The following is a 24,269-nucleotide window of genomic DNA, read 5'->3' on the forward strand; positions in this document are numbered from 1 at the left end:
ACATTCCTGCTTAGTGACAAAGCATTCTTAATAGACGTGTATACAGTGTAAGCCACATTCTTATCTGGTAGGGATTAGGAAAGCCAGAACCTCTTTGCAGCAAATTCAGTTCTTAGATTACAATCTCTGAGTATTGGTATGGGGAATATTTTTCTTAAAATATTTAAAATAGGACACAAGAAATGTGTTACATCACCCTTTGAGCTAGCACCACAAACGCATGTGCATACGGATATCCCTTTGAATTCCACCTGTGACATACTGAGGCCAGCAGAAGATGATTGACCAAGTTGAACAAAGTACTCCTCTTGTGTGGTTCATGAAACCAGCTACAACAATGTCTGTATAGTGACATAAACCATGCTTCACAGTATTGCACTGACTGCTCAGCAAGTTCAAAGTTGTGGTGCTGCATAGAGGTTGGTGAAAAATGTCAGCGTGCAAAGCAAGCATACCAACTGGCAGCACCGTGGATGGGTCAGAGAATAACCCAGCAAGACCCAACAAGGGGTCAGAAATTGCGTCGGGGCCTATAGTGACGAACATCAGATGCAATCAAATCCTTCACGATCCAGTGAGAAGGATGACAATCACTGCTGTCCCAGAGTCGTACACACAGTTTTACAGGGTTAAAATGAAGCAAGTCTGTAAGATAGCCAAGGCAAACGTCAAGAGGCAGGAAATAATTGGGGAACGTTGCAGGAAATTATTTTTCGTTTTATTAGGGCAGCAAATGAGTAATCCTTGATTTTTGCACCATAGCTGGCCACCGACACAGAGTATGGTAAATCGATGAGTCAAGTTAAGTCCAGTGTACACCCACCCAAACTCTTACCAAACCTCAAAATTGCACCATTAACTTGTGCTAACTTCATGGCACAGCTTGATACCTGGGCACCCCACTCCAAATTATTCTTAAACCTGTTACCCAAGTCGGGCAATTCATCACCCCATTCCAGTTTGCTGACCTCACCTATGATTGGAGAATGTTTGCCCTACGACTGCCTACACACATCAACTTTGACTTAACTTTGACTTAACAATGTTAAGAGAGAGGTCTCAAGCAGCCATGAATTCCATGAAAAAGTTAACCAAAAAATGTAATGCTCGTGGTGTTGGGGCTAATAGAACTACATCATCAGCATATGCCAATGGACAGATGTTCATACCTGCTAGTTTTTGTTTATAGGGGGTTATAGCACGAAGCTCAGCAATTAGCAAGTTAATATAGAGGTTAAATAAGAAGGGTGATAATACGCACCCCTGCCTTATCCCACGACACAGCTGTAAAGTTGCAGACAAATCACTGGAATGGGTAAAACGAACACTAGCAGTAAGACTATTGCGAAGGGCAACCAGGATGGAATGTAGTGCCTAGGTAGTTCCAAAAGAGGTCACTATTTCCATAATTTCTGACTATTTCCATTGTTAAATGCTGAGCTTAGGTCCATGAGCTGGTCCATAAAGCCCAATTATATGGGGCACTTGTGGCCAAGAACACATTTATCAAAGATCAGCCTGAGGTTGAAAACTTGTTCCACAGTACGACTCCTTTGTGGAATCCATCTTGTTCCTCAGCCAAAATTTCATTAGCTTGGAACCATTAAGAATTCTAGGAAAAAACAACCTGCCAAACCATTTGGTTTACGAGTCATTCAGGGACACCGTATGATAACAGCATGGGTCTGACTTATCACTTTAAAGAAGGGTACACCAATGGCCTTCTCCAAACTTGCCTGTAAGAGATAGTCTTTGGCAGTTATGTTAAATATTTGGGTAAAACCCAGAACCCAAGTCAAATCTCGTGAATAATATGATTGGAGCATGGTGTTGAAGATGGATGTCCCCAATTCTGCATCGCCCCTCCCGAGGTCACTATGAAATATGTTCTAGAGTATACATCATGGGACCCTGAGTGAAAACTATAATCTCTGGCAGTTGTATGTTCTAGCCTCCAAGTGTTTGTAACTTTAATTCCCCCATCAGACTTTTGAGTACTTTGCATCCTCAACTTCTTGCAATGTGACAATTCCATCCACCACTTTTGTCTAATAATGGGTCATGAACCTCATTGACATCACTGCCTAGAATAATGTTATCAATCACGTTATTCTGCCACATACATCCTAGGTCATTAAAAAACAATTCAGCATTCACTGATGGGGCAAACATTTTACAAATCGTCATCATTGTTTCTTGCTCCTTAAGCTGTACAACCACCACACGGCCATCCTTGTCTGTCTTACAAGAGACCACTGATGCAGGGACATTTTTACGTAAAAGTATCACTACTCCCCTTTGATTAAGGTGTATACACTGAGGTGAATACCTGACCAACCAACATTCTCAGGAGTCTAACAGACTCTTCCTCAGTTAAATGCATCTCTTGGAAAAAGGCCACAGTGCTCCCAGCTTTCCTAGGTAGGGCGGGATTATTTTCTGTTTTATGCAGTTATTTAGGATGTTAACATTCCAGTAAACAGGTTTTAAACCATCATTCACATACTCTATGGGTCAAACCTAAACTGGCTTACTAACATCATCAGGAGTCATCTTTTAAACTGAGGTTGCACGAACCTGCACTCTCCCCTCTGATGCCATATTATACTATCACTCAAATGTAAGTGAGCAAGATGAATAACAAAAAGAAAGAAATAGCAAAACAAATCCTACTAGTGAGTACCTAATATTAAGACCTTTGTTAATCTAAAAAAATAATTATTAATACTATTAGATCAAGTAATCCATCTCCTTACCACCATCCTGAAATACTGCTGAACCCCCTGCCAAGTGTGTACCTTGCCAAATGATGCCCATTGAACACATCTATAAGTATACACATAAGATATACATACTACATGTCAAGTCACCTATCCTCCTCCAGCAGCCTTCAGTACAAAGTCAATGCTTAAACATTGTAAAGGTTATTTATAACTATAACAAAAAGAATACCCCCCCCCCTTTTGCACAATTAAAACAATACCCAATCATGTCCTCCCCTGCAACATAAATGGCAAAAAGGGATCTTGGTGATCGGTGCTCCCATCTGTTACACAGCAAAATTGCAACCCCACCTACTCCCAACATGTGAAAAACATTGCCAAATACCTGATGTTCTCACAATTCATTGAGATCGCTAACATAGGGATATACCGGGGTGACCAAGGGAATGAGCGATAGAGAGCATTGAGATGACCTACTTTAGACAGATACATTCTATGGCTCTCTGCCAACAGTAAGTTCATGGACGCCTAGTGGTGCAGGGAGAAAACATTTTAGGCTGTCAAAAAGGAAATAAACGGATACACGGACCTCGTTATATCATACTGCATTTAGCAGGCATGATAGATTACGGTTACACAGAGGTAAAAGAAGCCGATGGACCCCTCCCCCACTCACCAACACATATTCCAGCAAATGTATCCACAGTATGGGTGTATCTCACGGTTGTCCAATGCCAGGCCTCGAGGGATGGAAACATGCTAGCTTTTTGGGATACCCCTCATTAATATTCATGAGATACATTTGCATACCAAGATTTTAAATGTATGCAAAACTCTTCTCATGAATATTAATGAAGGATATCCTAAACACCTGCCAGTATTCCAGCTCTGGAGACCTGGAGTTGGATTATCCTGTATCTAAAAACAAACTGAGAAATATTTTCCCCATACTACCATGTTCAACTCTTTTTGGAATTGCTTCCAAATTTACTGACTCTGTGAAAACCCTAGGTTGTATCTGGCAATCCAATCTGTTTTTTTTTTTTTTTTTTTATTGTGTTGGGTTTCTACAAACCTTTACAATCATTAAAACAGGAAATAACAAATATGAAAGTTACAAAAAAAATTTTTTTCCAACAATTAATTACAAAGAAATAAAGAATAAAACATCCAATACAATAGCAATTTAACAATGAATTCAAACATACATAGGATTTATAAAAATAAAATATCCATTCATCCGTTTATACTTAAATATTCAGATCAATTTCACATTCTTTATACCGAAAGTGTAGCAAGTTCATTCAGTTTTATTTCAATAATTGACAATAATTCTATCAATTTCAAATTAGAAGACAAACTAGTACTGCACATGCAACGATTCCAAAGTGCTTCCATACTAGTATCTGTTTGGAACTGAGCCTTTAAATTAAAAATTCTATTACGAGATGGTGAAAAAAAGGGACAAGCGATGACCATATGTTTAAGTGTTTCATCTGCCTCCCAGACTTCACAAAAACGGCATAGAGTGGAAGAGCCGGTTTGAGATGATCTATTCCAATTTTTTGTTTTAGATAGAGTTCGAAATTGATTCAGACGAAAACGTATTAGAAGTTTTCTGCCAATCGCAGAGGGAAATTGAATCAAATAAAATGCACGATCACCCCACTTTCTGCGAAATTGATTGTATTCAGAGTACGATGGGTAAGTTCCCATTTTATCTGTAAGCTTACACCAAAAGTAAAGTTCATATTTTTTTCATGTGCAGGAAGCAGCAAGGTCATACTTTCGGGGGTTTCATTAATGGCATTTATAATTACATTTAATTTGTTAGTGAATACTTTAAGTGAGTGAATACTCGGATTTTCAGTTAATTTATTTAATTTAACATATAAGGAGTTTGCCGGAGGATCCAGCATTTTAATATAGTTTTTTATATTTCGCCAATTTCTTTTTACAGAAAGAGGTAAGAAATTAATTTCATGACAAATAAGAACATTTGGTATGGACTGAGCTAAACCCAGAGCAAACTTCCACATTTTTCCCTGTATTATATCGAGAATAGAATCAATTTCATATAAACATATATCCAAAGGGTATAATAAACAGGGTTCAACTTTGAGTAAATAAAAATGAATTAGAGGTAATAAAGAAAATAAGCAATATTTATGAAAAATGATTTTCATCTGAGAGGCTAAAGTTTTAGCTTTATTGTTAAGGAATGCTTGCCACATGCTTAAAGAATAACAATCCACCAGTGGATAGCCCAAATAACGAATAGATGAAGAATAAGAGAGTTCGACTCCTTGCAAGCGCCATGAGAATTTGTTTGCTTTACATCGCCCATCATAAAAGGTAAGAATTGAAGATTTAGTTGGATTGACTGTAAGATTCAGATTGTGAGCGAATTTAGCAAATAAATCGAGTTTGTTCTGGAGGCCAAACGGGGTGCGGTCAAAAATGAGAAGATCGTCTGCAAAACCGATCCAATCAAGCCTGATTGCACCCAACTTAGCTGGAAATACATACTGATCTTTCCAAAGAGAGTCAATCCCATATAGGTATAAGTTGAATAAAACTGCCGCCATATTGCATCCTTGCTTGACGCCAATTTCGGTGCTGATGGAATTAGTTAAGGCACCGTTACGATTTAAGCGAATTCGATAAGATGTCTTGAGGTGCAACAGGGCGATCAGTGCAACCAAAGAATGAGGGATTCCTATCTCGATCAGTTGGCCCAAAGAATTTCTCGGATTACGCTGTCAAATGCAGCCGTCAAATCAAGACTGGCCATATACACAGGCCCCATATGTGCATTTTTCGTCTGTGCATAGAGATGTGCAAGAATTGTTGCATTCAAGGAACAGCCAATGAACTTTCTAAAACCCACCTGGAATATTGAGAACAAGTTATTGTGTATGATATGCGTTTTAAGCTCCTGCAGGAGCAAAAGAGAGAAAATTTTTGATGAAGCATCAGTAAGTGCGATGGGGCGATAATTACATGGCAATTCAGGGGGGCCTTTTTTATAGATAGGTATTATGTATGCAGAATGCCATGTTGAAGGAATTTCCCCCGTTTGTAAGATCAGATCAAACCGGATCTTTAAGATGTGTGCCCAAAAAAGGGGATCTGATTTATATACACACGGGGGGAGCCCGTCTGGACCTGGTGCTTTGGAGTTGTTAAGTTTATTGATTACATCAATGATGTCATCAACCGTCCATCCAGCTCTTGTATTACAAGTGAACATTGGATGATGGTTTTTAACAAAAGAAAAACGGTCGGGCAATTTAAATTTTTGTGTTATGAAGTTAGTCCACGCATCAGCAGAAATTACGCATTGTGGATCAGATTGTTGGCCTGATTTTAGAGAGCGTAATAACGACCAAGATTGCCTTGTATTATATTTTAATAGATGATACATCATATTTTGATTGTCGGCAAAATGCATAGAAATTTTCAGAAATTTAATTCTGTTTTTGTGAGCTTGTTTTATTCGATTTAGCGTAGTTGACCTACCAAGAGAGGGAGACATAGATCTCATAATCTCCCTGATTTTTTATACTTCTCTCTTTTTGAGTCAGCAACCAACTTATTGAATTTATGTATATGATTTGCTTTGGATTCGGTTATGGAATTTTTAGACAAGGCAATTTTTATTAGATGAAATTGGATACGTTTCATATTGAGCTCTTCAGCTTTGCTTAAAGAAGAATAGCAATCACGGAAGTTAGTAGTGATGAGCGGATCCTCCACAATCATTTGCAGCAGTTTGCAACACACTTTCGGATTCCATCGTATAGATAATAGATGTCGATCAGATTCAAGTAAAGTTAAGCTAGGCATAGCATCAAAACGAGCATTGGATAGTTGAATAGATAAACAAATTAACATATGATCCCCAAGTTCAGGGTCAGAAATAATAACCGGTTTAATAAAAGGATATAAACATGTTGATACAAAGAAAAAATCAATCAGAGATTTAGAATTACCCCTATGCCAGGAAAAGTTAAATTGATTTAGTAATACAGGAGCTGGTTGAATGTCCCATTCCAAAAAAACTCAAGCCAAGTTTGTCCATTTCGTACAGAAACGAGAGAATGGCTATGAACCAGATTCCTTTTACTTAGTAATGAATCATAACATAGTGCATTAAAATCACCACCTACAATTATTTTGAGAGCTGAATTTTGTGCAAATGCTGCTACTAGTAGCAAATTTATTTCATCGATGATGGTTTCAAGAGAGGAGGACAATTTGTTCCAATAAATACAAACTAACAGTAGTACATCTTTAGACAGATTCGCAAGTGTTAATTCAACAGCCATTAAACCTTGAGTGCAACATATATATTTAGCAGCACATTTGGTTAGAGTATTAATTAGAATAGCAATTCCTCCTGATGGCCGTCCCGTAGAGCCCTGCGAGGCCGCATGTGAAAAAACATGAAAACCCTCAATTGAGAATGGAAAGCGGCACATTGTTTCCTGTAAAAAAACAACATCCGGCTGAGGACGATTCTCTTTATTGGTCCATATCCGGAAGTTGTTAAGACCGCAAGAATTCCAGGACACAATCAAAAGGTCCCCCAAGCTAGGATCGTCCTAGCACTCCAGAGTTAGAGCTAGGTGCTACTACGGTAGTACCTACGGATTGTATTCCCTTGAGAGCAGATACAATTGCCATCAGTTGTGTAAGAGTATTCGCATCGAGGTCCAAGGCTACCCCTTGATCTTTCAATACAGAGGGGGTTTGAACTGCAGGTATCTGGGTATTGACGAAGCTTTCTGCGTCGTCAATATTAGAAAATAATGTTGGTACTAGACCTATGGAAAGTAGATCCACCTTTTGTTCCCAGATCAATTTTAAGATTAGTGGAGAATTGTATCTGCAAATCATTTTATTGTTATTTACAGGTGCAAGTGTGATCCAGTCAATATCATTAGATCTTATCAATCTCAAGGCCGGGACAGCTTGCAAAGTTGAGATAAAATAAGACCGATTTAGCCTTGCCTTACCATGAAATTCAGCATTACTCTCCCATCCCATTACGACAGATCCTTTTAGTTCATCAGCTGTGGTAATCATAGCTGTTACCTTTTTGCTATCTCGTGATGGGGAACTGTACGCAATTGGAGGGATATGTGTTGAATTCTCACTTTGCATTTCCCGACTTGAGTTTTCAATCAGTAAATTAATCTCTTTTTCCCCCCCCAAACTTTCAACATTGCTGCTCGGATTTTCAGCCGAGCTGGACACAGCCACTTTTGGCATGTGTGTCGGTGAGTTTCGTTGACTTTTCGAAATCGCATCATTGCATACACCTTGAATGATTCTGTCAGTTTTTTTTGTGGCTAGCAGAGGATAAAAGTTAGAAAGCGTAGCTTGTTTTACAGTCAAATGTGGCTCTTCGAGTGTGGGCACCGAAGTTGGCAATTCCGTTTCCTCACATGAGTTACTTTTCATTTGCATTTTTTTTTTTTTTAGGAGACTGTTTACACATTTGTTTGTTGCATTTTAGGCGAGCCTCTTTTACACATGAATCAGATAAATTAGGAATAAGTGACTGTGGTGCGGAGAGATTGAGCACCGCTTTAGATTCCGCATTTAGCTGATTCAAGTCAATAATACCCTCCCCGCCAGACAGATTACATATTTCTTTTATGTTTGAATTATGACGGTCAAGTTTAGGAGCACTCTGATTCTTAGATTTTTTTTCCACTTTTTGTTTGAGTCTTTTGTCGGCCCCTTTTCTTTTTTCAGCTCTCTGTTGTGCTCTTTTTTGTTTTCTCGTAAGGACAATTGGGAGGACTTCACAAGACAATAATGATGCAATTGATTTATCACATGCCGAATCTAGATCAGTCACATTGTTCGAGAGCACAAGTAAATCAGTAAGCGCAGATGGACTATCTGGAGAAGAAAGCTTAAGGCATTCAACTGTATTTTGAACAGCATCATTGTTTGCTTTAGTGGCTAGCAATAATGTTGACTGAATTTCCTTAAAGGCAAACAATAATTTCTCAATATTAGCCGCATTTGTTTCCACTAATTGTTCCATCTTACATTTCTTAAACCCTGACGGAGATTGCAAAGGCTTTGGGGGATCAACTACAATTTCCGCAAATGTTTTCGTCTGAGTACCTTTATCACTGTACAGGTAAACCAGATTATTAAGTCTGTATATTACCAGCTGAAGATTTTGAAACCAATTCTTCCTCTGGTGGATGAATATGACCGGGCAGCAGTGGTGGGCACCCTTGTTAATGCTAGGCTGCACTACTGCAATGCGCTCTAGGTAGGCAGTCCAAAATATCAGCTAAAGCGCCTTGCAGTTGCCCAAAACTCAGCTGTATGCCTGATCTTCTCCTTGCCCTGGAAATCATCAGTCTCTGACTTCCTCAGACTTCATTGGTTACCAGTTGAGCGGCAGATTCAATTCAAACTACTGTGTCTTGTGTTCAGATGCATTCATGAAGTAGCGCTGGTTTACTTGTCATCCAAAATTAAGATCTATAAACCCACACGTTGTTTGCGATCTTTAGATCAGGGCTTGTTGATGATTCCCTCATCTAAAACCACATTGGGTGATAGACTTTTTTCGGAGGCTGGCCCTCGGGCCTGGAACTCACTTCCTCCTTATCTTTAACATATTGAGTATATGGCCGTTTTCAGGAAGAAATTGAAGACTTATCTGTTCATATAAATTTGTGGGATCTCACTACGTAGGTACGCTATTCTGAATTTGATCTGCGCCTAGATGCAGCTTGCTGCTTGGCTCCTATGGATATGCGCTATATAAATTCCTAACATACATACATATCTGATCATAGGCAACATCTATCACACTGCTCATTCACCATAAGACCACAACAATTTCTGTCTGCTTATTGAACCAGCACATCTAAGCAACAATCTCCAATGACTAATATAACCCCATATCTATAATATCCATAATTCGGAAGATACTACTGTCTTATGTTGGGCATTGGTAGCCAAACATTAGTATTCAAGGTATTGCCAAGAGCCAGATGTCTATTCCGGGCCGAACAGGACCAGCCACCCAACCCCGACCCCAATTGCCTGGTATCCTTCTCAAAGTAACAGTACATGTATTATTGCCGATTCGATCACCCCATAATTAATGTGACACTAAAGCTTTTGAAGGAAAGAGGCACTCTGGTAACCTAAAACACGAAATAAAAACATATTACAAAATATATATACATATATTGGGCCTCAATATGAGTTTGCCAGTAACCTGGCGGTAAATCCACCGGGTCACCGGCAAACTGTATTACCATCGTGCCATCTTGAGCAGCAGGTGAGTGCGTGTGAGCAGTGACCCTCATGGGCCTTGTCCCATTCTTTTTGCCCCCTGTTCCAGGGCCTGACCCGGCCTCCGCACTCTGTTGTCCCCAGCAGCTCTGCTTCCCTCTCCCTCCCTCCTCCCGCCTCCTAGCCCACCCCTGACCATGATTGGGTATTCCATATCTTTGTCCAGTGTACCCACGGCGCAACTCCCTGCTAGCTTGTTCTATCTTGAGCAGCAGGTGAGTGCGTGTGAGCAGTGACCCTCCTGGGGCTTGTTCCATTCTTTTTTCCCCCTGTGCCAGACCCTGACCTGGCCTCCGCACTCAGTTGTTCCGGGCAGCTCTGTTTCCCTCTCCCTCCTCCCACCTCTCAGCCCACCCCCTGACCCTGATTGGATATTCCATATCCTTGTCCAGTGTACCCACGTTGCAACTCCCTGCTAGCTCGTTCCATCTTGAGCAGCAGATGAGTGCGTGTGAGCAGTGACCCTCTTGGGCCTTGCTCCATTCTTTTTGCCCCCTGTTCCAAGCCCTGATCTGGCCTAAGCACTCTGTTGTCCCTGGCAGCTCCGTTTCCCTCTCCCGCTCTCCTTCTGCCTCCCGGCCCACCCCCAACCCAGATTGGATATTCCATATCCTTGTCCGGTGTACCCACAGCACAACTCCCTGCTAGCTTGTTCCATCTTGAGCAGCAGATGAGTGCGTGAGAGCAGTGACCCTCCTGGGCCTTGTTCCATTGTTTCTGCTCCCTGTTCCAGGCCCTGACCCGGCCTCCGCACTCCGTTGTCCCCGGCAGCTCTGCTTCCCTCTCCCCTCCCACCTCCCTGCCCGCCCCATCCCTTATTGGATATTCCATATCCTTGTCCGCTGTACCCAAGGTGCAACTCCCTGCTATCTCGTTCTATCTTGAGAAGCAGGTCAGTGCTTGTGAGCAGTGACCCTCCTCGGCCTTGTTCCATTCTTTTTGCCCCCTGTTCCAGGCTCTAATCCGGCCTCCGCACTCTGTTGTTCCTGGCAGCTCTGTTTCCATCTCCCTCCCTCCTCCCGCCTCCCTGCCCGCCCCATCCCTGATTGGATATTCCATATCCTTGGCAGGTGTACCCAAGGTGCAACTCCCTGCTAGCTCATTCCATCTGAGTTTGTGTGAGCAGTGACCCTCCTCAGCCTTGTTCCATTCTTTTTTCCCCCTGTTCCAGGCCCTGACTCGGCCTCTGCACTCTATTGTCCCCGGCAGCTCCATTTCCCTCTCCCTCCCTCCCTCCTCCAGCCTCCAAACCCGCCCCTCACCCTGATTGGGCAAGTAGGTACCTAATACTCACCTTCCCAGGGCAGCCTTCTGACCAGCAGCCCCTGTGGCTAGGGGCCCCAAGGCAAAGGGCGGCTCCTACAGAGGTCTGCAGTTGTCAGCAGGGGAAGCCAGTAACCAGCCATCAACCAGCAGCGACTAAGTATGGTAGGAGTGGTCCGGGTTAGGAATAGAGCCTTCACTCTACCCTAATAACCTGGCCACATAGCAGACTCTCAGACTTAGGTGTGTTTTCTCAGTATTTGAATTGCATGTGAAATTATTTAAAATTGCATTGTGAAACCTAGGCCTTTTCCCCACTCTACGGGACTCTCAGAATTAGGTGTGTTTTCTCAGGTATTTAAATTGCATTGTAAAAGTATTTTAAATTGCATTGTGAAACCTAGGCCTTTTCCCCCACTATTCAGGACTCTCAGACTTAGGTGTGTTTTCTCCAGTATTTAAATTGCATTGTGAAAGTATTTAAAATTGCATTGTGAAACCTGGGCCTTTTCCCCACTATACAGGACTCTCAGACGTGGTGTGTTGTCTCAGGTCTCCAACCCAGGCCTCCCTATCGCTTATACCTATACCAGTGCCTCCTCCAGGGAAACCTTCAACGACATCCTCTTTGTCTTTCCCTCGCCAGACCTATGGACTCTACATATGGTGTCTGTGCTCTCTCCTTTCTCTTCTTCTCCCATTAATGGTGGCACCCGGTGGGAGGCCCTCCTCGCCTCCTTCCACTCCTCTAAGGTCTTCATTAATGTTTACTTAAAGGATAGTTCCGGGACTTTTTTTTTATTGTCCCTACGGTTCGGCCATGTGTTTTTAAGCATAAATCGGTAGATCGTAGAAAACTTTCCTATGGACCTTACCCGACTTTTCGTCCATTAACGCACTCGAAATCAGCCGCCATTTTGTGATAATCCTATCATTTCCCCCCATCGACCTGGCTCACCTGCGTTTGCGGCACTAAATCATATCCCCCGCCCCTGAAACAGACTTTATCAAAACATTCATATTCCCCGCCTCTATCCGTGACGTGACTGTGCTGCGTAGGCAAACGCGCCCAGGCGTCTTCTACGCGACTCCACACAGAACCCGGAAACCAACACAGATCAGCTCACAACACAGCGCGCCACAATTCGGAATATGAAACTGTACTTTTAAATCAAACCGCAAGATTGTAAATTTGGTAAAGTACATTTATTTGACATCAAATGTTTAGAGAATATTCAGCGATTTGCATTTTTATTTGCTCTCGATCCAAAATAGTTCGTCTTGAGGCAAGCGATGTTCGTGTGCAGTACACAGGGTGTTGGTTTACGATAAAATAAGCTCTTCGGTCGCACTGATAATCGCATGGCTGTTCCAACAACGAGGCACTAGGCCACCACAACGGTATGTATGTTGCATCTAGCCATTAGTACCGCGTAAGGGCATACTTGTACTTGGCGATCGTCCCATAAAATGGTCAGGGTGGTAACGTTGTTCACGCGGAGAAGCAACTGGTGGTTGTTAAAGCCATCCGCCGGTGTCTGGTACTCGTGACACAGACAATAATGAAGGATGTACCTGTTTTAAAAACATAAAAAATGAAATTAGTCTCACCATCAGATCTTTATTAAAATTATTCATTTTATATATTAGGTCGGGAAATTATTTCATAGCTAGGACAGTGCAACTGGGTATTATACGTCATTTCCAGTAACCCACCCCCTCTCCTCCGCCTTTTTCAGAGCCGCCTGAGCGCCAGTGGACCACTTCGTCACTGATATGATATAATATGGCATTTGCAACGCGCCTATACACAAGTGTTTCAAGGCGTGGCGAGGCAGGGAGGGGGGGGAACAAGGAGAAGACAGACAACGATCCTACTAGGCCAGGTGTCATTCAGATCGCGCAAGTGCAGGGGTAGGGGGAAGGTAAAAGTGCAAGGGGAAGGGGAGGGGGGAAGTGGAGTACAAGGTAAGTAGCATAAAATAATAAATACATAGGTCCAGCTGGTGGCGAGTGCAAGGTAAGTGCAGAACAAGTGCTGGGAAGGGGGGGCTGTAGGATACTGAGACAGTCTCCCAGTGCAGGGGTTGACAGGGAAGCAGTGCAGGTGGAGAGTGGAAGGGCCCAGGACCGTGGTCGCAGACAGTGGACCAGTTGTAGCAGGGGAGAGGGAGAGAGAAAGCAGAAGCAAAGAGGAAGGTTTTGAGGTGCTTCCGTAAAAGGAGATGGTTCTCCTTATAGTGCGTGGTACAAAACAATATGCCACATAGAACGAACAAGTACAACTTAACCCGTCTTTAAAGCTACTGTATAGTAATTAAATTGCGGTATAAACTCATCTAAAGAGTTACTTACATTATATTTGCATTTTCCATTGTGTCTGTGCGTAGGGCAGCCCCGAAATACCACTCCTTCTATGCCGACGTTATTTCTTCTAATGAACTAACATTAAATGGCTATCGTTTCTGAAATTGTATTCATTATCGTTTCTTACGTTATTGCACCACACCCCCAAAAAGAAGTCTTTCGGGATGGTCCCGGCCTGTCAAGGTCAAATAACAATAGAACCTTATACTGAGTTGTGGGCCATTCCGGCACCCGAGCAAAAAATCAAAGCAGCTGACCTTCACTTTGAACGAGCACACATTCCTAGTTAGCTACATTCAGTGTAAGGCCATCTCACAGGACTTGAAATTTACACTCCATCTTTGCATTTTGTCTGCGTGCTTTGCAGCCCCAGAGAACCATAAATACGGAGACATTCTATATTTTTTGAAAAATGATTTATATTACTGTATGGTTTAATTTAATGCGCAAATGAACAAGGATGGATAGACACATTGCATGTACACTGAGCAATCACTTTTATTTACACAATACATAGCTACACATATTCAATGGGCCTGCGACATGAGGAGACTCGAGAGCAAAGTCACAGGTGACACCCGGGTGGTTCGCACTACTGCACGGTGAAGGGAGGGGCAAGGGTGGAGAGACACATTGCATGTACACTGAGCAATCACTTTTATTTACACATTACAAAAATACACATATTCAATGGGCCTGCAACATGAGGAGACTCGAGAGAACAGACAATCAAATTACAATCATTTAAACCGTGATGTGTATTTCTCAATGAGCTCTGCTTTAGGTGGACATGGAACAGAGGCAATGTTGGGTGGCAATGCAGTTGTCCCCTGCACAGGTTCGTTCACAACTCCATGTATGTGCCTATCTAGGACATCAACAATAAGTCTCTCAATAAACTCATATTGCATATCCTCAAACACTGGTTTGATCACCCATTGTTTACTTCTTTTAGTGAAGGCCTTATTGTAGCGAAGCGTCCCTAAAGTTCCGGTCGTCCTACTTTGTTGACGGCCAACATTATGGTTATGTGCCAAGACCGCTAGAAGAGTCCGATTTATCATGCCCTCCATGCCAAAATGCAATCGTTTTGGCCTGTACTTTAGGCACATATTGTGGAACACCTCCAAATCTCCTGTGTGGCAGAATTCCGTGAGTCCCCTCAAATCTCTTGTTATAGTTTTATCAAATACAATCTTTTCAATGGCTTTGTGAGTGGGTGATGAAGGAATCAACCACTTCTTCTTCCGTGCCTCCTCTGTGGACAAATGGCCATGTTCACAATTGTGGAAATGTTGGTTTGTGGTCCAGCGGTGAACGTTGCTACAGTGTAGCATTACTGACCGCCATTTTTCCAGTAGAATTTCCAACGACCCTTCACATGTTTTTGAGCTCCACCAAAGATGGTTGCTGATTGACTTGGACCACTGTGAAATACCTTGCATATCTTTTTTTTTACCTGCAGCCGACATTTTTTTATTGATTGTTTTTGCAAGATGCCATACGTCAAATTGGTGATTTATATTTTTGTACTCTTCTCTCATTGTCTTGGCAATTGAAACGTGTCTGTCCGTGGCTATCAGGTCGATCACCATTCCCCGCGATTGTAGTTCTTGCAATGATGCTACAAAGCCAACTTTCTCCATGGCCACTGAGGATGTACTTTGTGACACCTGCACGACCACCGAACTCACAATTTTCTTACTTTCCATGTCCTGAAAGTGGTAGGTGCAGTATTTGGCTGAAAATCCTGGGCTGTCGCACTGTCCATCACCGGCTAGCCTGAACCGTTTGCCCGCGAATGTACTTTCAATAGACATTTTTTCCATTCTCCAAGCTTCGCTAATGGCTGGAAATAGATAATCGGTTTGGTATTTGTAGAACTGAGTTTTCGCAATGAAATGGATTCCCACAAACTGAAAGAAATACTCTAACTTTTTAAAACTTGAACCACTAAAAAGTGCGGCCGCTGCACAAAGTAGATTGCCTGCTGGCAGTTGCCCCAGCATGGGTTGTGCAGACCATGAGAACGGATGATATTGTTTGTTTGTTTGTTTATTCATTTGTTAAGCGCACTAGACTCGTAAGTAAAAGGGCGCAATGACAAGGAAATGCAAGGCTTACATGATTACACAGGTTACAGACAGGATATATACAATATGAACAATAGGACTGTGGCTAGTTTGCATGAATGCGGGAAATATACAATATGAACAGTAGGGCTGTGGCAGTATAGTATGATTACAGGATATATACAATTTGAACAATAGGGCTGGATCAAAGGTGCGTGCACTAGGATATAAAACTTATATGAGTACACATGCATGGGCAGCAGTATTTACATAAAGAGAGGGTATAGCAAGGTATACTGTTTCTTGATTGCAGGATAGTGTCCTCAGGGAAGGGTGAAGGGTAACTAAGGATTGGTGGCAGTGATATGCTTTATTAAGTTTTTCCTGAAGAGTGGATATGGTTGGTCAGCTCTTAACTCCTGGGGCAGTGAGTTCCAGCTTCTGGCTGCCTTAACAGTGAAGCTGTTGCCCCCGATGGTAGTCAGTTTGTATTTGGGGATATTTAGGCAGTTAGTGTTCCCCATTCTAGTGGGTCTGAGAGAAGTTCTTCTCTGAAGTTTGTCTATGAGGTAACTGGGGGCCGCGTTGTTCAAAGCTTTGTGTGTCAGAGAGAGTGTTTTTAGAAGTATTTTATTGGATGTGGAGAGCCATTTGTGTTGATGTCTCAAGGCAGAGATGTGGGTTTTCTTATTTATGCCAAGGGCTGCTCTTAAGGCATTATTCTGTAGCGTTTGGAGTTTATTAGTGGTGGATTTGTTAGCCCCAATGTAAAGGGCATTGCAATAGTCGATTCTAGAGAGTATAAGAGCTCTAGCCAGGATCAGACAGCTATAGTCTGAGAGGAATGGTTTACCAGCTCTAAGAAGTTTGCATGTGTAAGCCGTAGACGAGGTAAGGGATTTGACCTGTTTGTCAAAGGATAGTGTGGAGTCCAAGTAGAATCCCAGGGTTTTTACTTCCTTGGAGACTTTAATGGTGTTGCCGTCAATATTGAAGGAAGAGTAATCTTGATCTAGTTTTTTAATATTGGCCTGCGAACCCAATATTATTAGTTCAGTCTTATCATCGTTCAAGCATAGGCCGTGTGTGGCCATCCATGCTTGGATGATAAGGTAAATTTTGTTCACTAGGCCCGTGTCCGCACTGTAATCCCCAGAAAGTGGTAGGAGAATCTGAGTATCATCTGCATAGTTAGTGTAGGTGACACCCAGCTGGTCCAGATCGTCGAACAATGGCTTAGTGAAGATGTTATATAGGGTGGGCGAGACGCAGGATCCTTGCGGAACGCCGCATAGAATGGGTGTAGGCTCGGCAGATGCTGAGGAGGAGAAGACTCTCATGGTCCTCTCACTCAGGAAGGACTTGATCCACTTGATAGCGTCCGTGGAGAAGTGAGCTGCAGAGTCAAGGTGCCGACATAAGACCTTGTGGTTGACCAGGTCGAAAGCAGCGGAAAGGTCGAGTAGGAGCAGGAGTACCGTCCTTCCTTTGTCTCTTAGTTCGTCTATCTGGGACTTAAGGTCGATTAAGGCAGTCTCAGTTCCGTGCATTGGACGGAAGCCGGATTGTCTGTTGCCCAGGAGTTTGTGCAGTTCTAAATGCTTCTGTATTTGAGTGTAGGCGTCTTTATCCAGTATTTTTAGTAAAAATGGGACCGTGGTAATAGGTCGATAGTTAGTGGGAATGAGGGGATCAAGTGTCTGTTTCTTGAGGAGTGGTAGCACCCAGGATTGCTTGAGGTTGGCAGGTATAGTACCTGTAGCAAAAGAGGCATTTATCAGTTTGGTTATAAATGGGGAGAGTTCTCTAGCAGCGTCTTTTATTAGCTGTGCAGGGCAGATGTCCCCTTTACAGTTTGAGGGTTTTAAAGATAGGATGATTTTTTCTACCTCTAGGATGGACATTTTTGAGAAGTGGAATGTGGCATTGTGTGCCGGTGGTGGCTCATTGGGCTGGAGAATGTTAGGCAGGTGCTGTAAGTTTAGAGCCTTCTTTTTTAATTGGATTTTGTTCTGAAGTGTATCGATTTTATGCTCTAAGGCTTGTTGTATGTCAGTACACCAGGATTTGTCCTTGGTGCAGACGTCCGGGGTAGCAATAGGGGACTCTAGTTCTTTGAGTATGCAGAAGAGTTCCTTCATGCTTGAGTTTGAGCAAGCAATGCGTTGGTCATATGAGTTACGTTTTGCTTGGCAGATTTCCTTTTTGTAGAGTGAGGAGAGTACAGTTAATTTGGCTTTATTCTCGCTAGATGGGCATCGTCTCCAGTTTGTTTCACTTTTGTTCTTTAGGGTGCGAAGGTCTTTGAGTTGTGGGGTGAACCATTTGTTTAGGTGGGCTATGGGTTTGCTCGGTCTGAGTTTGATAGGAGCAATTTTATCCAGAGTGGTAAGCATAATATTGTTGAATTCCTGAACTAGGCCGCTGGGGTCGAGATTATCAGACAGTGTATTGAGAGTAGGCAGTATGGCGGGGATGATTTTTTCTACCGTAATACTTTTATTACTTCTGGTTAGGCATGGTGGCGCTCGTGGTCGGACCAGTGGAGTGGGTCTGACAGTGGATAAGAGAAAGGAGATCAAAGAATGATCTGTCCATGCTAAAGGCAGGATGGATGTGATAGTGGCAGAGCAGTTGAGGTCGGCTACCCAGTCCAGTATTCTCCCTTTTATGTGGGTGGGTGTAGAGACTTTTTGAGTAAGTCCTAGTGCTTTGATCGTATTGGCTATTTCTGTGGCATTTTTGTCTGTTTGGTCGTTGAATCCTAAGTTGAAATCGCCTAATATAAGTAGTTGGGTGGAGGGTTTCAGGTTGTTCATGATTATATTATGCAAGTCTTCCTCGAAGGTACCAAGAGGGCCAGGTGGTCTGTATATGAGGTGTATGTTAATGGATTGTGACTCATTAATCTGCATTTTGGCGGTGAGGGATTCGCATGATTGTAGAGATTGGGTGGGGGCTAGTCTGAGACCAAGAGCCGTTTTAGAGATGAAAGCGATGCCGCCTCCTCGTGTATTATCACGGTCTTGTCTGAGAATGGTGTAGTCGTCTGGGACAGCTAACATGAGGGTAGGTCCTGCTGCAGTATGGAGCCACGTTTCCGTGATTGCGAGAAAATCCAGGTTCCCTTCTGTGATTAAGTCGGCAATATCCGTAGCGTGAGCGACTAGTGATCTAGCATTAAGGAGCGCTCCCTTGAGAGGGGGGTCCTCGGGAGTTTTGTTGACTCGGATGGGTTTGTCAGTGGTAGTGCAAGCTTTGGGATGGAGGTTATTAAGCTGGAGGGTGTTCTCATTCGAGGTAAATGTTTGAGTAGGCCGTTTGGGATGGCTAGGCATTCGTGAGCTAGGTTTGTAATTGGTTTTGAGGTTGGAGGCCGGAAGGGTTCTTCTCAATGGTTCATGTAATTTGGTTAGTCTTGCGCGGAGTCTGTTGTTTCTATTAGGAGTGGTACAAGGATGGGAGGCATATAGTATTGTTTCTTGGGCCTTGCAGAATGTGGGGGGCTTAAGTTGCATATCGTTAGTAGTGAGTTGGCTTAAGTTTGAAGTAGGTATTGGTGACTGAGATTGTGTACTATATTGTGTACAGGTGGCATGTATTTTAAGGTTAGTGCCTCGAATTGCACGAGTCACATTAATCAATGGTTCCCCACATACTTCCCCACCAACCGAATGCCCACATTTCATCTTAATAATAATATCAATCAAACAACTATCGAATACAATGAATTTGGCCTCTTTCCTTATACTGTCACTCTGCATCCCAGCTGGTTCGGCCTGTAATGTTGAGGACATGTCACTCACATTAAAGGTACAATCTCTGATATCGTCTTCCGCTATGTTCAGTGATATTGATGGTGTTTCATTGTCGTCCATTTCATTCTCTTCCATTGCAACATCTGTTCCTTCTCCGGCGATGGGAGAATAAAACAATTTCTTCAACTTTCTCGCGGTCTTAGTTTTTGCGGGTGTGGATTCTGTGAATTGATCTTCGACTGCATCCGAACTACTAGGAGGACATTCACTATCAATGGCTGGTGGTGGTATAGCTCCGTTGTCAATCACTTCATATTCTTCCCATTGGCACGATGCATCTCCAGTCTCAAGTCCCTGGCAAAAGGTTTGACAAGCAACATCTCTCGTTCGCTTCACTGTCTGTGTAGATCTAGTTCGTACACCCACTCGCAACTAGAGGACAGATTGGAAAAGGGATGTTCAGTTTAAACACAACTTACAGTATTGAACTGTTAACAGTGAAAAACAACATAATATAGTGACCAGGACACTAACCTTCTTTTGCTTTCTTTTCTTTGAAACTTTCTTGCCTCGAACTTCAACATCTGGACGCTGTTGCTCCGACTCGTGTGTGCATGTCTCCACTTCCTCTTGCGCTGCAACGACTATATTTTCATAAGCACATCCATCACGCACTGACGCTCCATCGACTCCCTGAAACATCGAACTTTCATTAGTATGTATAATAATATTGAAAACACAAAATGTACTTGGGGACCAATACCCACGTACATCTCAATAGCAAAACACGAATGAACGCATTGTGTAGAACATTCAAACGACAATTATTCACGCATTGTTGATCTACTTAGATGGAACTGTCAAGATCCATACCTCGGGCTCCGCATAGACTTCCATTGATGATATTATTGAAGATGACGCTTCAGCAACTCCCTGAAACACAGTAATTGCATTAGTATGGTTTTCTATTTTGTTAAAAAGAACATAAACTTTGTGCAGGCGTCAACGGCTCATCTAAATAGACCTGCACAAATGATCAGTTGTCTAAAATAAATAATGGATATCTAAATATGATTCGATTTGCTCGATGGTTGGAAGTGTCACCACCCAGAGATCTGCATCAACTACTAGGGGTGATGTTCTTGTAGAAGAAGCTCCGTCATCTCCCTGAAACATAGTACTTGCGTTAATAAAGAAGGAAGTATAGCGGATGTAATCACGTCATATGATCTCGCTTGATCGAACTGTCAGTATCCATACCTCGAAATGCATAAGAACATCAAGGGACGCTGTAACTGCGGTGCACACTTCTGCAAGCTGTTGCGCCGACCCGTAACTGCATGCTCCCCCTTCTTCTTGGACTAATGCTCCATCGACTCCCTGAAACATAGGACTTTCATTAGTAATGAACACAATATTGAAAAAAGAAGACACATAGGAGGGCGACGACAGAAGGACATATCAATGGCTAAAAACGAAAGAAACATTGTGTGTAACAATCACGCTACAAGAATGCAAGATCTGATGATCTCCATCGATGGAACTGTCCGGAAACTTACCTCGAGCATCTGAGTGACATCAACGGTTGTCGTCAATGCTTTGGACTCCTCAGCATCTCCCTGAAAGACAGTACTTGCATTATTTTGGATAACAATAATTATAACTGAAAACAAAGACTAGAGGACGAGTACTAGGGTGTACCATTAGGTAAAATAATTACACGATAAATTAAAACTATTGATTTACATGCCTAAAACAAGTCAGTGGCAGAATAGCTAAGTAAGATTACCCGATAGGCGCTTGAAGTGGCTGATGACTGCAATAACGACACGGATGGAGAATCTTCCGCCTTCATATTGAGTGGATACATAAATGGGGAAATTATTGTTAGCTAATGCTACACACTCCCGCAAGGCCGAGAGCTAAATCCGTAAACTTGACTCACCAGTGGAGGGATGTGGACGAATAGAGTGGGAATAGCGGTTGAGAGCAATTTTCGCGTCGCTCGCGGTGTTTTCTTCTTTATTAGCAATGATGTGGAGTACATGTCTGAGCTAAAGTGCCTGCTGCAGATGCGGTATCGATCACCCCTCTTGTCCGCAAAGTCTTCTAGGACTCTACTTTCAAGCTCAGACGGTGGATATCCGCAATATCGGACCCATTCTCTTATCTGATCTATTGTCTTAGGGAAAACATGCATTATAGTACCTTCAGATTTATTATGGGTCTTCGAAGGGCAACCGCCAATGGAACAGGCAGGCATTGTGGAAAGTTCTGAAAAGTAAAGATCAACAATTCTCTATGAATACCAATGTGTTAAAAAATTAAATGACACATAAAAGGTCCAATGCAAGGTTTGTTTTGGTTCTTGGAACTATACACGTTATTCACATGCGGATAAGTATTTGAATAACTTTAAAAAAATAGAAAAATAATTTGACTAAACTCAGAACATGTGACTAGTTCCTTGCATGTACTGTCTTGAACGAAAAGAAAACATGGATGCAATTTGATGACTACTAGCAAATAGATATAAATTAAAAAATTGGACGCAAAATGATTATGGTACATGGCCTTACCTTGACGAACAAACAGTTAGATGCAGGGATCAGAGTAGTTTCTTGTCGTAGAACAGGGAGCAGTTCACAGGTTGCAAACTGACGCGTTTGCTCATAGTGGTCAAGGAAGTTCACAGAGACGAAGAGCAGATAACCAGCACCTTCACGGGTTGACTAGCAAAGCGCAAAGAAGTTCTCATTAGAAATATGAAGTGGGTTATAAAGAATTCGAAACAGGGGTGTGTTTGTGAATGAATGACGTGTATATGTCGTGGCATTATGCGGTTTGCAGGGGGGCGTCCAGCGTGAGGGGGGATGCTTGGCAGGAGACACGGGGTCTGGAGGTAGACATGGGAACAACAACCCATGCTCTATAGACCACTTTGAAGTGTACATGGTCTTTGGCACCTCTTGGCCTTTATCGCTCCCTGACAGCTCCACTTGCCAGCGCAAGTACCCCGGTGCGAACTGCCTTTGATAGGGCGGGGGGTGGATTGGGGCGGTGGTCGTACAGACAAGACTCGTTTGCCGCAGGGCCTCACCAAGGAGAGGCCATCTAACTGCATGTAAGAGGCAGGCTGCAGGATCTAGTACATGGAAGGCAGGGGGGTGAGTTTATAAATACCTCACCCTCCCAGGAGAATATATGGGTGCAGTTCACCCTGGAGACCCTGGATGCCTAGGCAGTTAGTCAGCAGCAGGCTGGCCTGTGGTGGCAAGGCGGCACGGGCCAGAGGGGGTCATCTCTGTACAAGGTGCCCAAAAGGATGATTTATTATGATCAACCATATTGATTATTTACCTATAACCATGTTTTGTATCAATAAAATCCAACGGCCTTTTATTGCCAACGCTTGAACAAAGTGGTGTGGTAAGTATTTTTGGGGGAGGAGGCAAGGCCGGGAGGCTTGATGCCAACCCGCAAAATAACATATGTATGTCTGCTGCATATGGGTTCAACGGTTATGTGGATTGAAGGTGGGCGGCCAGCGTGAGGGAGGATGCTGGCCGGAGACATGTGGTGTGACAAGACAAGGCACAGGAAGACTATTCAATGGAGACACACTAGATTCATTTAAAAAATCAAACCAACCATTGTTAAAATATATGTTGGGTTTTACTTTAGATCTTAATTTCAATTGAACATAAATAATAAACATTACACATTGTAAAGTTCCGGTTGCAGCACATCCAGGGAAAATCCGCGGTATTGTCCACTGTCGCTGGGGAAATGTTGTCTAATGGCAAGTACCGCACAGGCAGGTATTACTCTCCGAACGCGGTGTCCGAGCCTCCCGTGAAGCCACCAAGTGAAGCAACGATAGGACACCAGCCTGTACCACCTGTGAAAAAGAAAGATGCAAACTGAATTAAAATGACAAAACTTTCTTATCAATGTCGATTCAGGTAAAAAATGTCATTCTGCTTTGAAAAAAATTCTATCTAGAAAATGCACAATATGGAACCAATTTACATGCGTTCGAATGATATGTAGATGTAATTTTATATGTGGGAGACGACCATGAAATAGTAGTGGCATCACTGACATCACAACCAGAGTATACTTACTCGTTACTCGGATTACGCGGACGAACAGTGCCGCGAAGTTCGTGCATAAGCACCATCATCATCCTCAACACGGTCCGTGAGAGGCAGGCTTCCCTGAACTCTGGCAGCTCGGTGATGCATTGCGGACTTGGCTCGCCTTCCGAAATGTAGGCCAAGCACCCGGAATTTTCACGGCAGCAGCAGTTCTCCTCCTCAGTTGTCATTAGCTCGCACCGATTGCACGTGCACCAGGTGGAGACGCCGTCCATGCGACATGGTCCAGGCTCTTCATCCGTTGACTGGTCCTCCCAACTGCCGTCCGAATCCCCATCGTTTTCGCGTGCTTGCCTTTCCAGTAGTTCCTCCTCGGTGTACTCGGGCTCGTACATATACGGCAATATTGTAGCCATTGTGTGGTAAAGAAAGTAAAATTATTTACAGAGATGGTACAGGTGTTCACAAGGCCTAGAAGCGGTGAAGGTAGCTGACCAGAGCACAGAAACGAGTCACAGAATACTCAAAGTAACACAGAGAGAGTAATGGAATCGAAAATCTGCTGCTGTGTGTTATGAAACGGTGTGTTTATACTTATTGAGGAAAGAGGCGTCCTGCCATTTCCATGGCGACACTTCATTAGCT

The 24,269-nt window shown here is 42.9% G+C and overlaps 1 protein-coding gene across 3 annotated transcripts in view; it reads left to right on the plus strand.

Moving 5' to 3' along the window:
• LOC138567059 (enolase-phosphatase E1-like) overlaps nt 1-24,269 on the plus strand; it is a 293,308-nt gene that overhangs the window by 249,150 nt on the left and 19,889 nt on the right. The window lies entirely within an intron of this gene.

This window comes from Ambystoma mexicanum, chromosome 2p, assembly GCF_040938575.1.
Source record: "Ambystoma mexicanum isolate Mex_15411 chromosome 2p, UKY_AmexF1_1, whole genome shotgun sequence".
Taxonomy (NCBI): Eukaryota; Metazoa; Chordata; class Amphibia; order Caudata; family Ambystomatidae; genus Ambystoma; species Ambystoma mexicanum.